The sequence below is a fragment of the Phyllostomus hastatus genome, unplaced genomic scaffold (genome assembly GCF_019186645.2).
Source record: "Phyllostomus hastatus isolate PE091 unplaced genomic scaffold, TTU_PhHast_1.1 phas_contig_29, whole genome shotgun sequence".
Classification (NCBI taxonomy): Eukaryota; Metazoa; Chordata; class Mammalia; order Chiroptera; family Phyllostomidae; genus Phyllostomus; species Phyllostomus hastatus.
In genome coordinates, this window is record NW_025333835.1 from 18,844,043 (window position 1) to 18,856,893 (window position 12,851).

Here is a 12,851-nt window from a genome sequence, read left to right on the forward strand (position 1 = left end):
GAGGGAACAGCAGTTTTCATCACTGAGCTCAGCACTTTACACATTTTATTCAATTTTTTCAACCATTCTACACGATCGACTTTTATTCTCATTTTTTAGATGACAACACTGTAAGTAATTTGCCCCAAAGCACACAGTAGTAAATGGTAGGTGGTTTCCAGTCAATTCTCTGTAGCTCCTGTGCCCACGCATTTTCTATAACACCATCTAACCAAATTCTATGTCTCAAAATGCACTCAGGTGGCTTACCAGAAAGATCACACACTTCAATGCTATTCCATCTTCTTAATCTAAACTGTCCCTAACTAGAGGGCATATGTCTATACAAAAGAGAATGTTTCTGTGCTGAACAACAGGCTACATTTCTTCAATGGGACAGAAAGGTCAGAATAGTTTAGAGTGAAAGAATGCTCAGAGATCATCACGGCTATTGTTCTCTTTGAGGGCAATTAGACCAGAGGAATACATTTGTCAGAACATACTCAACCAACTGATACTCTTCCCATACGCTGTGCTGCTGCTTCATGACATGGGCAATTTTAGGTGAAGAGATTTAAAATGCTAAGTATTATTTATGAATATTCTGGAGCTATTCAGGGATTAAGAGAGTACTGTTTAATAGGTGATTAACTCTTAAAAACATCTACCGTGTCACTAAAATATAACATATTTCACTGTCAATGGCATTATTACGTTATCAAAACTGCTCAGTATTTGCCAGATGGAGTTAGACAATTTTTTTTTTGTAATTCCGTATTATCACTGAGGTACCTACTGATAAGTGATATTCTTAAATTTACCACTAAAATTCATGGAACTAACCTTTCACTATTACCTATAATAAGCAAAAAGTATCAGTGTTGGTGATTTTGCTTAGCAATGTTAGTGATTTTTAGTTCCCATTCTTGCAGTTAATCAGGTGTTTACCTGATATTATTGCTCTCCAATAATCTTATCCTCCTTTTACTAGTCCCTAAAACTAGGCTATTGTACTATTTTTATCAACATGACAAGACAAATCATATTTGCCTTTCCATTCTCTTTTACTGTATGTAACACTTGCATATTTTATTACAATTTTAATAAATGACATCAGGACATGTAACAGAACTGTGTTTCTTTAGTACTTAGAGTGACTTGTTACACGACTTTAAAGTTCATCCTGCAAATTTTCTTATTGACTTGTAAAGTGAACATAACCATGCTAGGAAATATTCATTAAGCTGTATGCAATATTAAGAAAGTGGTAACAAATTGAAAGTAGTTTATAATAATGGAGTTACATATTATTTAATATAAATGTGATTTGAATATATATAGTATTTTACAGTTTAAAACATTCATTTCTGAGCCAAGAATAGAACACCCACCCCCAAGTCCCCACCCCTACTACATAATACCATAGAATAATTTGAATCTCCATTAAGGTGGAAGTTCACATGAGATATTTAAAAATAAAGAAATGAAACTCACATACATGCTTTAGTTTTCTGTGAGTGCTGTGCATCTAATGAGAAACAGATGTTCAACTTACAACCAAAACACAAACATACAGGCAGAGCATCCTCTTGACTGAATCGTCATAGAGTCACACCATTCAAAGATTCCTAAATACCAAAGTCATGAACAAATGCAGAGGAAAAAGCTCATGCTCCCAGAGTTACTATCACTTAAAATAGAAGAACTGTAATGAGGTCAGTTGAGACAGAGAACCTGGCACATTAGCCCATACCCTAATATGGTAGAGGTCACTTATCAACTGCTTTAAACAACTCACCAGCTACAAGCATGCCACTCACTGTCTAAGAGCTGAGGAGGGAACTCCCTGGCATGCTGGATGGTGAAGCCATGGAGCTTGCACTGGCTCACTAGTTCCTCCTGCCCACTGTCTCTCACCTACTGCACCGCCTGCTTCCAAATTGTTTTTGACTTTTTTCTGAAATTTGATGAAGTAATATGCTATTTTAAGCGTAATTGTTCACCTTATATATATGTAATTTAAGTAGCTTAAAATTCATTAAAATTGAAGTGCAAAATAGAGGGTATTTTTCTCATGAACACTACAGTGATTTCTCTTGAGAGGTAAAATAAAAGCAAGTTACTCAAACAAAACCAAAACAAAAGATACTTTTAAATTATGTATGGATAAGATGTGTTGAAGTTGGGGGGAGGAATGTTATAAAAATTTGGAAAAATACTGTTATCAATTTTTCTAAAATCTATATTTGAATTCTAGAGAATTTTGAACTTAAAAGATTACACACAATTGATGAAATTATGAGTTAATCAGGAAAATAATGCAAGTCCCTTAAGACTAACCAAAATGGCCCTGGCATTGCCTAAAAATGACAAATAATTATACATTCAAAGATTTTAAGTTAAAATGTTTTTTTTTATTATTCTTACTTCAATGTATCTAATAATCAACCACATACCTGGGCCAACAGTATCAGCTAAAAAGTCTTTTGCTGTACATAATGATAAATAGTAGCAAAACAATGAAAAATAGCTACATTGAAAACGTTAGAAAACGGCTTTTTAAGGTGCTCCGAAGAGTAATAGGAGGAGAGGGCACCATGCTTTGTTAAGGTTGCCTTGTCATCCGTAGGCAGTCATCATAGTTGAATACACCTGCATTGTTAGCGCTCCGTGCACATGGAGTGAACAACCGTATCATCTTCAGTGGACACCTGCTCTGTCTAGCTCCCTGAGCAATAAGCATGGTTCAGGCCTGTGGTTCTCAAATTAAAAGGGTCAAAATCACCTGGAGGGCTTTTTACACCCCAGGTTGCTGCCCCACCCCTGGAGTTTCTGGTTCAAGAGTTCTGGGAGGGGCTGCGGGATTGCTTCTGGAAGGAGTTCCCAGGTGACACTGCCCCTGCTTGTGCAGAGACTGAATTTAGGGACCGGTATTTCAGGATATTGAAAAACAAAACAAAAGAGTGTTACTGTTGAAAATTTCTTTCTGTTCGTTTGCAATCTAAAGAAGCTCAGATAGCCTGAAATTGCATGCCAAAAGCAAGGCATAGACATAATTCAATATATAAATCGACCAATTGATTGTCCAGGGATGTATGCCAGAGTTGGCTAGAGTCAATGGTATAAAGGATTTTGAAGGAATTAGCCAGAAAATCTTTTCCTTCCCAAGAATAAAGCAAGGTGACTGAAAATAATTGTAGTGCCTAAGTATGCATGAAGACCCATAAAATTATGTCTTTTAAATTTGACTACCTGATTTAGACAGAACTAAAATCATTCTTACTATCTACCTTCTCATATTTGTGTCTATCATTATTTCACCTTTCCTTTTTTCCTAATACTCTTTTTATCTCCTAATGCTGCTTTCTCTGTGTTTTTTTAGATGTAGTCAAAATCACAAATGAGAATTTTAAATTCAATATTTCAGTAATAGCCTTAACAGTGTCACAACCTGGTCCTAAAGGTACAATTCTGTTCATTAGTATAATAGATTAAAATCCGTTTGGGAAATATTTTTCAAAGAAATCAAGTTGTGGAGAGAAAGGAAGATTCATTCAAAGAGAGACTCCAGGTTACACTTTCTATTCCTCTTTAAAGGATTGATAACAGAAATAATTGTGGTGAAAAGCCCCGAGGATGAAGAGAAGTGCAACCTGTGTGCTTAAATGAAAATAGATTTAATCACAGGAACTGTCCTGGAATTCTCTTCATTCAGCATCTCAAAGATGTAATAAATTTTATACCATCTTGCCTGAGCCCTGGTTTCTGTGAGAAGTAATCCACCCTGATTCATTTGACAGTGGTTAGCTCCCTCACTGCAGGTGGAAGTGCTTGCTTTGTGTCTGAAGTCATGCTCTCTGTAAAACAGTGCTTTGAGAGTAGAACAATAAGTAACATTGTGTGTGTGTGTGTGTGTGTGTGTGTGTGTGTGTGTGGGTGTGTTTTGAACTATACATTTTCATACTGACTCCATCAGAAAGTGTCATTAAGTGTCATTTCCCTATGGAGGGAAATTTTTTAAAAGTGAATTAAGAAACCTGAAAACAAAATGAGGCTCTGTTTTCAGAGACTACATGGAAGAACTAAGATTCTAGAATGTAACTAGGCCTTGCTATGCAGGGGTAGATGTGCACTTTTTATGTGAGACTTTTCAGAAATTTCAGGTGCAAAATGAGCATATTAAAACTACTTTTGCGTAAATGCAGAATGATCATAGCTTTAGACTTGTAAACAAATGCAGTAAAATTATAACTTTATATTATTTAATTAAGTACAAAATAGTTTAAGAAGAGTTTTCACTAGAATATTGGGTAAATGCTATGTATTCTAGATTTTAATGTGATCACTGAATGTAATTACAGCATGACATTAAAATCTAATGCATTTTGAATACCATGGTATCCAACAGAGAAAAATATCACCATGCACAGTGTTACCCTAAAGCACCATATTTCACAAGAGTAATGTTCAAGAGTTCTGTATGTCCCAGATAAGTAAAAACATATCAACTCCCACCTACCCTATCCTCAAGAACAGTATATACTTCAAAAAAGGTATGGCTTCTCATTTCCTCAATTAGACTTGAGACCCCTTGAGGTTATGAAATTATATTTTATATCATCATCTTCATTGTTCATAAGTAAGTATTTATTAACTATTAAAGAGGAACTTGCTGTACGTATCTGCATAGGAACCATTTGTAGGTTTACAGACAAGAGGATTAGGCTTGGGTTTTTTTCTCTCATCACAGCTGAGACTAATGTCTAACCTTAGGAATTTCAGAGATTTAAAAAACAAGATTATAGATCACTCACTTCTGTGAACCTGCAGTTTGCAGCTGAATTAGGGAGATGACAAAAGTTCATCAGGCAAGTCACCTTCAATGTATCAATACGTGGCCTTTGCCTCTCAAGGGACACCATGCAGAAACAGACCCTTTGAAGCTCTGCACTGGATAGGCAATCCTTACCGAGTGGTTCAGCAGCGAACACCACAGCAGTCTGCACACCAGATGTGATGACCCTGCTTAACACTGTCACGTGAAAGAAAGAAGGGCAGGCGAGTCATATGCTAATGGTAAAATGCACAGAGAAACTGCTGCGTGAGCACAGATAGCACACTTCTCTCTGGCCATCTGTCTCACCGTGTGCACTGCACTCACTAGAGGGCGGAGAAGGGTGGACAGCTGCATACGTCTCAGACATTTCTCAAAGTGGCAATACGATAGCTCTCAGTAGCAGTGTGACAGTAGAGGTGGGAATTTTTATTACAATTGCAGGGACTGTGTTACTCATATCACTTAAAGGACTACAGTAAATGTTTTAAGTATTATATATATAAAAAATAAATTTGGGTCCCATTAACCTTTTCTCCATTTTCCTGTATCATGATGGCTTTCTTGAGTGGCAAGGTAGTATGTGTAGCTACAGCTGCAATGCAAAGGTTGTGCCTGGCAGTTTCTTGCGTCTGACAACTGTGACAGGTATATGGACAATGCAGTTTGAACTAAACAGGCTGCTGGATTACCCTAATGCTAGTGTCAGTATCAGGGCAGGACCCAGCATAATATTTTAAGATAGTTTAGGTGTTATGTTGACTAATCTTTACTCTAAAAGCTAGGGTATAGAAGAAGAAAAATGCCAACCCTGACACTCCTTGAATGATCACAAACTAGAATAATGGCATTGATGCACGGGGCTGGGAGGGTTCAGGTGGTAGATCTGACTAGGGTGTGCTGCCACAGGCCTCAGTGGAACTGAGATTCATTCGTGGGGCTGGGAGGGCTATGTGCAGGTACAGGGCACAACTCGTCATGCCATGTGACCCATTGCCCTTGCTGAAGAAGAGGAGAAAGAGAAGGAGGAGAAAGAAGAGCAAGAAGTGGAGAAAGAGGGGGAGGAGGAGGAAGAAGAGAAGGAAGAGGGAGAGGGGGGAGGGAAGAGAGAAAAGAGGGAGAAAGAAAAAGGAAATAGAAAAATAGCCAAACAAAAAGGTTAAAATCATATTTTTGTTAGTATTATATTTGTACATTTATATTCAAAGCTGATGCAGGAAATTAGCTTTCCAGAATTATTTTTTTAAAAGGAGAGAAATTTATTTTGGTCCTTTAGTAAGAAAGTGATCCAGAATGGTTGGGGAAAATGGCCTGTGCCTTAAAAATAAACAAACAATAAATAAAACACAAAAATGAGATTGTTATCTTCCAGGTAGAGACCAATAAAAAGGTCAGTCAAGAAGAATTACACTAGAATAAACATGTAGACCTAGAGAAGTCCAAAGTCATCCAGCATACAGCCCAGATCGGGGGTTCACATGTAGCACATAGATAGGTACATATAATCTCTTTTCAACAAACTGGCTCTTTAGTCACACATGATTTAGAAGCAGTCGTAAAGATTTTCATCCTGAGAAATATATTTGGTTTCATTAATCAATAGGCCTTTGATAAATAGCTTTCTCATACTGGGATGATAAGACAATCAAACTAGATAAAATGGTACCTCTATGTTCGGAAATACAAGACAAAAATTTCAAAACATTTGTCCACCCCAATGGACAAATGCTCCCTGACACATGTTTTTCCCATTTCAGGGATTTCATTGCACGGGAACAACTGTAAACAATCTGGGGAACCTGGGATGTGGCAGACTTAAGCAATACAAACCTCTGTGGCGAACTGACATAGTAAAACATATAGTAGACAGCACCTGTTTTTGGGGGGAAAAAAGATGGGATTGTGGTTGTTTTGAAGGAGGAAATTACATTTTCCTCCATGGTTTATAAAATATGATATTATCTGATTTTCTTTTGGGGATCCAGATATAAATCCCTGACTAAAGTTAAGAAAGACGTACTCATGTTACCATTCAATGAGAAAAAGTGGAAGTGTTTGTATCAGTGTAAATAATGCCTGCAAAACTATCTCTGCACCTGAGAGAAAGACAACTACTTTACTTTTGGGCGAATAGAATTTGAAATTATATTTTTAAAGTAGCAGTTAGAATATTTCTATGTATGAAGACCGTTGTCTTATCAATTGCTTCTCTCTTAGGAATAGTGTTGTCATTCTTTAACTCAAAATAGGTCTTAAACATTGTCTGTCAGCAGTCTAACCTACATCAGTAGTTTAGAAAGAATTAGAATTCATTATGTAAAAACAATGGAACTTCAGTATTTGACAGTAAAGCTAATATGCAGGATAAGTATTTCTTTGTTCTATAATGATACAAAATATTTGATTAAAACATGTGTTCTTATTATAAAATAACAAGAAAAACTTAGGAATATAAGCCTATCATGTATTTGTAATAATTTTTATTATATGAGTGAAAAAAAACTCAAGATGATTTTCTTGTCAGATGCTAAAATTAAATAATATTGAATGTTTATGATTTAAAGCAGTTTTCTCTCATAAAGCAAAACACCACCAAAATATGGTTCAAATCAGACATATAGCAAAAGTTTTTTAGAAGGCCATCCTAGAAAGTATGAACATAAAGTTAGTCAATTAAGACATCAAATTCTAAGGCACAAGTAGATAAGTTAAAATTTTAAGTTAGCCCTGGCCATGTGCCTTTGCTTATGAAAAGGATCTTGATTGTTTCATTTCTCCTGAAAAATATTTTGAGCTGTACAAAATTCCCTGTGAGCACCTTTTCTACTAGCAGTTTTAAAACTTTCAAACTCTCATCCAGACTCTACTTGAGAACTGCAGTAAATTACACAGGAGTTTTTACGTTGCCTCTAAATGGCTGTAATTAAGCCCTCACTTAGAGCTTTGCCATCTATACCGACGGAAAATTCAGTGTCGTAAGGAATGCGTAAGAAAGAAAATCTGTGGCTTGGCACAGATTCCTGTATAAAGGATGCAGGTTAGCACTCCAATAATTTATTCTAAAAATAAGTTATTGTACAATATGAAGATGAGAAAGGGCAGGTGAATACAGGAAAAATATCACAACCTCTTCTTTTAAAGCTAAGATTAAAAGTGAACTCTTACCCAGAAAATCTATTAATTGTTAAACTTTTCATCTTCTAAACACACTGTGAAAACAAACGTACTTTTTGAAAATGACCCTGATTCAAATCCAATGTGTACTCATAGGTCAAATTCTTTGAAGTGAATGTAATTAGCAAGAGTAGGTTACCTTGCTCAGGGATCCAGAAAGCTGTCTGATAAGACCTAGAAAAGCGGATGACATTAATTTCAGGAGTGACAGAATTGGCGACTGCTGATGCAATATAGTTGCTAAATTGAATTTTAAGAAATGACATAAAAACAGTCTACTCTTTGGAACTAGAAGGGAATGACCAATTGCCCTTTCCTAAGCTACTGAAAACCTAAAATAAATGCATATGCCATTTCTACTTTTTCAATTGTAATTATGATTGTTATGAGCTCACCCCCTTGGCCCTTAATAGACTACTCTTTTTTTAAGAAACAATACTGTTTTCAGATAAGAACTAAATAAATATGTATCAGAAAGCTGCTGTTTAACAGAGAGGATTGTTGGGAATTGCCCTGCCTGGTATCAGAAGCTCTAACCCCCGCCAAGGCTAAGGCTTAGGGAATGACCTTGGACCATAAGCCACCAACGAGACAAAAGCTTATTTCCCTGGCAGGAGCACTGCTTCTGTTACTTCATCCATAACTGGCCCCAATGCTTGGTCGGTTAGCCAATGATGGGTAAGATTCCCCAAGGGGGTAACGATCTAAGACAGGCATGATCACATGGGAGGCCCCCAAGGAAGGACTGTGGGGGCTACAGCAAAAGGGGGTGATGGACCCTCGCCCCTCGGCTTTGACATAGCCTGAGTCCTCATTGTCTGCGAGAAAATCTCCTAATCTCTTGGTTGCCTTAGTTCCCTTGCTCCACCTAAGCCTGAAACAATGACAGGGTGGTGCAGCTCTGTGCTGGAAAGGGCGGGTTTCCTGGGTGATCAGGCCTAAGAAAGAATATGTAAAATCCTATGAAATCTGCTTTGTTTAGAATGCTGTCAGTTGAATGATAAGGGTCCAGGGAAGAAGTAAGTTTGTTCCTTAAAGTTACATAGCTCTTTGACCCTAACTCAAAATAGGCCCTCTGAGTTCCTTGTTATCTATTGTTCAACCCTTACTTCCTGGCAATGATTAATGAGCTTTACCTGAATTCTTGTGTGAACGAACCCAATAAAAGCCTGCTTGGGTAGGAGAACGAGGCGCTCTCCCCTAGGGAGGGTGGCCAAGGTGCTCTCCCCTAGAGAGAGTGGCCATTCCATCCCTATTTCCCCACAGGACCTGGTTGTCTCTGTGTATGTTTTTCTCATGTTTCGACGAGCCATCTGCAGCATTCCACGGTCACTGCCTATTGGTGGCCACGACAGAGGATTTGTAATTTTTTTTTTTATCGCTGAAAAGCAGTTTTCAACTGTGATATAAGGAAAATAAAATATTGTTAATTATCTCCTCTATGAGGGAAAAGGTACTGTAGCTTTAAAGTGTAGCTCACATTAAATATTATCAGGCCTTAATTTCTGCTGATCAACAAGACTCAGGAAAGAAGGGACAATTACATTATGAACATTGATGAAATATAATGAACAGAAAAAATGGCTTTTTGTATTAATACTTCACCAAAATATGAGTAAAAGGATCTTTTGGCTTTGGTTCATTTTCTACCCACGTAAGGTTGGTTTAAAAGCACTGTATTCCATTGCCTATCTTCTAAGAAAATGTGAGTCCTGGTGTTCATGTTTCATTTGAAATGCTCAGAAATAATGCATCTACTCAGGGGAAATGCAATGCCATTTGCAAGGATGGCAAACATAAAGTCAACTTGCTAATTAGTTTCAGTTGTTTTCTAAGAACTATGAATGCTACCTGGTTATTCCAGCAGCAATTCTGTGGAAGTGATCTGATCAGCTGATATCCAGGCCAGCAAAAATAACAAAAATACAATGTCACCACATCTTTCCATATGAACATACCCTCGTATTTTATATATATACCGTGTGAGTGCCAGCGTTTCATTTATGACCTAATATTAGTCTTTTCATTTTCTCAGGTTTTTAACCATCGTTCTAATTTCTTCAAATTTTCATTTTCTCCACACGCAACACTATATTAAGAACACTACAAACACTGCACAAGGTTTCTAAATAAGAATAATTAAAACAAAATTTCTTAGCAACATGATGTTGGAACAAAGGAGCATAACACTTCAAGGATATGATATTTCCACTGAAATATGCTAGTTGATTATTTATTCATATTAATCATTTATGGGTATTTAGTAACAATTATTAAATATACTTGCTTGGTTTTTTTTTCCCTTAAATATGCTGATGTTTTGCAGGACTGTGATTTTACACACAGAATCTAAACTAAGGCACTACATTCAAACAAAAATACCTCTGATCAGAGTATAATTAGTACTTTTGACAACATGAAACTTATAGAAATGATTAACATACAATTAAAGACTTTTCTATTTATGTAACCCAGCTATGGACATTATGAATATTTAACCTTTGGTTTTAACATATTTATATATTTACTTTGATTACTACTTAAGCATTCTGTTTTAAAAGTTCATAACATTTAATGTTAATTGCGTGTTTATATTGGCAATGCAAACACAGAGAACTGAGACATATTTAGGGGTAAGAAAACATGAAGAATATTTACACCAGATTAGCATAAAATACAAAAAAAAGCAAAATGTGAATGGAATCCATGATGTATTTTTATTTCTCATGTCTACCCTCACCCTGAAAAATCCCCATGAAAATAACAGTGCTTCAAAATCACTAGTCTAACCATTGACTCACCATAGGAACCCTCCCTCTCCCCTATTCCAGACCAACAAGATGATAACTGGAGAGTCTTTTAAATTATCTAAATAAGGCATTGATGCAGGAAAGTAGCAACTTGGAATAAAATCTGGCATGCCTCAGCTTTTCAGGGCAGAAGGTCATGTGTAATTTCCTTTGCCTTCCTTTGACTGCCTACATGTACACACACACACACACACACACACACAAATAAATAAATAAATAAAGCCATTGATGATGTCATTGAAATAATTAATCAGACTTAAGATGATATGATCAACAGTTTCTCAGAGCTTTGGTCTTCTTTTTAATTATCCCTATTCATAATTTGAGTGTATAGCTTGTAATAAAGTGGTTACACACTTTTAATGGATTCTAACAGTACTATTAGAAGAGGGTAGTCAGATATGGTAATAAGAGTTAAATGGGTTAAATTACCTTTCAATTCCAAGAGTGGTTTCGAACATCACGTGTCTTGTAGGATTTAATAGAAAACAAAATCACATTTAGAACTCTGAGGAATAATAATATGTCAATCTGGAAAGCACAGAATGTGAAAGTCTTTGGTGGACAGGCATTTAAATGTGTTTAATGTAGCAAATAAAAAACTGTTAAAACTGTTATCTTCTATTTTGTTTTAAGAAACATATCTGCTAAATAAAGGAAAAAAAGGTACCTTTTAACTAGAATAAAAACATGTGGTTATAAATCATCTTAATGGTCCATAAGATTATTCTCTTACACATATACAAATTATACATTTTTTGCAAATACATTGCACATTACTCATTAGTCTAAAACAGCAGCATCTTCACTGTTCAGGAAAGAGAACTATGCCATTATACATTTTTCTCTTTACATTGTAACTTACTCTTGTCTCATAAAACTGACAGTAAAATCTCTCATATCAATAGAAAATCTTGTGAAATTTATTCCCCACTTCATTCCTAAATGTTAGTGTTTGTTTTATTTTTTGAAAGTCAAATATTGTACCTTTAACTTCTTTGCATTCTCACTCCACTCAACTCCATGAAGTTCATCACTAACATAATGAATATGCCTTAAGTTTTGGGGTAAAATGATGAATTAAGCTTTAGTTAGATGAATGGTTTATATCATCAAAGAAAAAAAACGAAGTATTTACTAAATGTAACTATAAAATATGCTGATTTATTTCATTGTTTTCATAAAATAAGACCTGACTAATAGTAATGAAAGTAATCATAATTATTTAGAATCAGATTAATTTGTTACAAGTTAAATATACTCATGGTCCTTACTTAGCAAATGAGTTCCAAAATTATAGTGTCAGAGAAATATGCTAGTACTGACTGGCAGAAGTGGAGGGCTACTTAATTCTGAATTTAAAATAAAATTGAGTGTTTTCTGACACCACTGTGCATATTATATGACAATATATCCTATTAATGTCAATATTGATTTATTGGGAATAAAACAACAGATTTGTCAAGACAAGATATTAAGCTATATCATTTAACATCAGCTTTGCTCCATGGTGTCACAGTTTCTCTGTTTGTCAGCTCACATGGTAATGGCAAGATAGTTATACTTGTACTTTCAATAATTATTAAGTACTTTACTTTCCATCAAGAAAAATCTTAACTTGTCAATTTAATGGTCCCTAAGACACAAAGTGAATTAATATTCATTTTGAAATAACCATTTATCATTCTGCACTCTAAAGTTAATATGGGATTTCGGGAAACTGGTCTTTATGGATATACTCTTTTAAAAAACAGAAATAGAAACAAATAAAAAGTCTTCAAACCAAAAGCTTTAGGTCACCCCTTTTTTCCTCCTGTCTGTACAGTGTTAACAATTATAAGACTTTCTCTTCCATCCAACTAATTGAGCAACAAAAGTCTCCAACTTTTGATTGATTTCTACTCCTCCTTCAAATGTATCATAGAGATTGTTTTAAGTGTAAAATTTCCCATAAAATTACAAAGAGCTTGCTGCTTCCTCCTCTGAGTCCCTTGGTAGGTTACTGACAAAACCTCCTTTTCCACAATTATCACTTCTGTGATTGTGGCCAGAGC

At 35.7% G+C, this 12,851-nt stretch overlaps 1 protein-coding gene and 1 non-coding gene across 6 annotated transcripts in view; one reads left to right on the top strand and one right to left on the bottom strand.

The window, feature by feature from the left end:
- The window catches only part of PCDH9 (protocadherin 9), an 875,477-nt gene that overhangs the window by 65,699 nt on the left and 796,927 nt on the right, over window positions 1-12,851 (bottom strand). The gene's annotated exons all lie outside the window — the stretch shown is intronic.
- On the top strand, window positions 10,823-10,973 carry LOC123818995. The gene has a single exon (XR_006785755.1). It is a non-coding gene; the product is annotated as a small nucleolar RNA SNORA67 (small nucleolar RNA).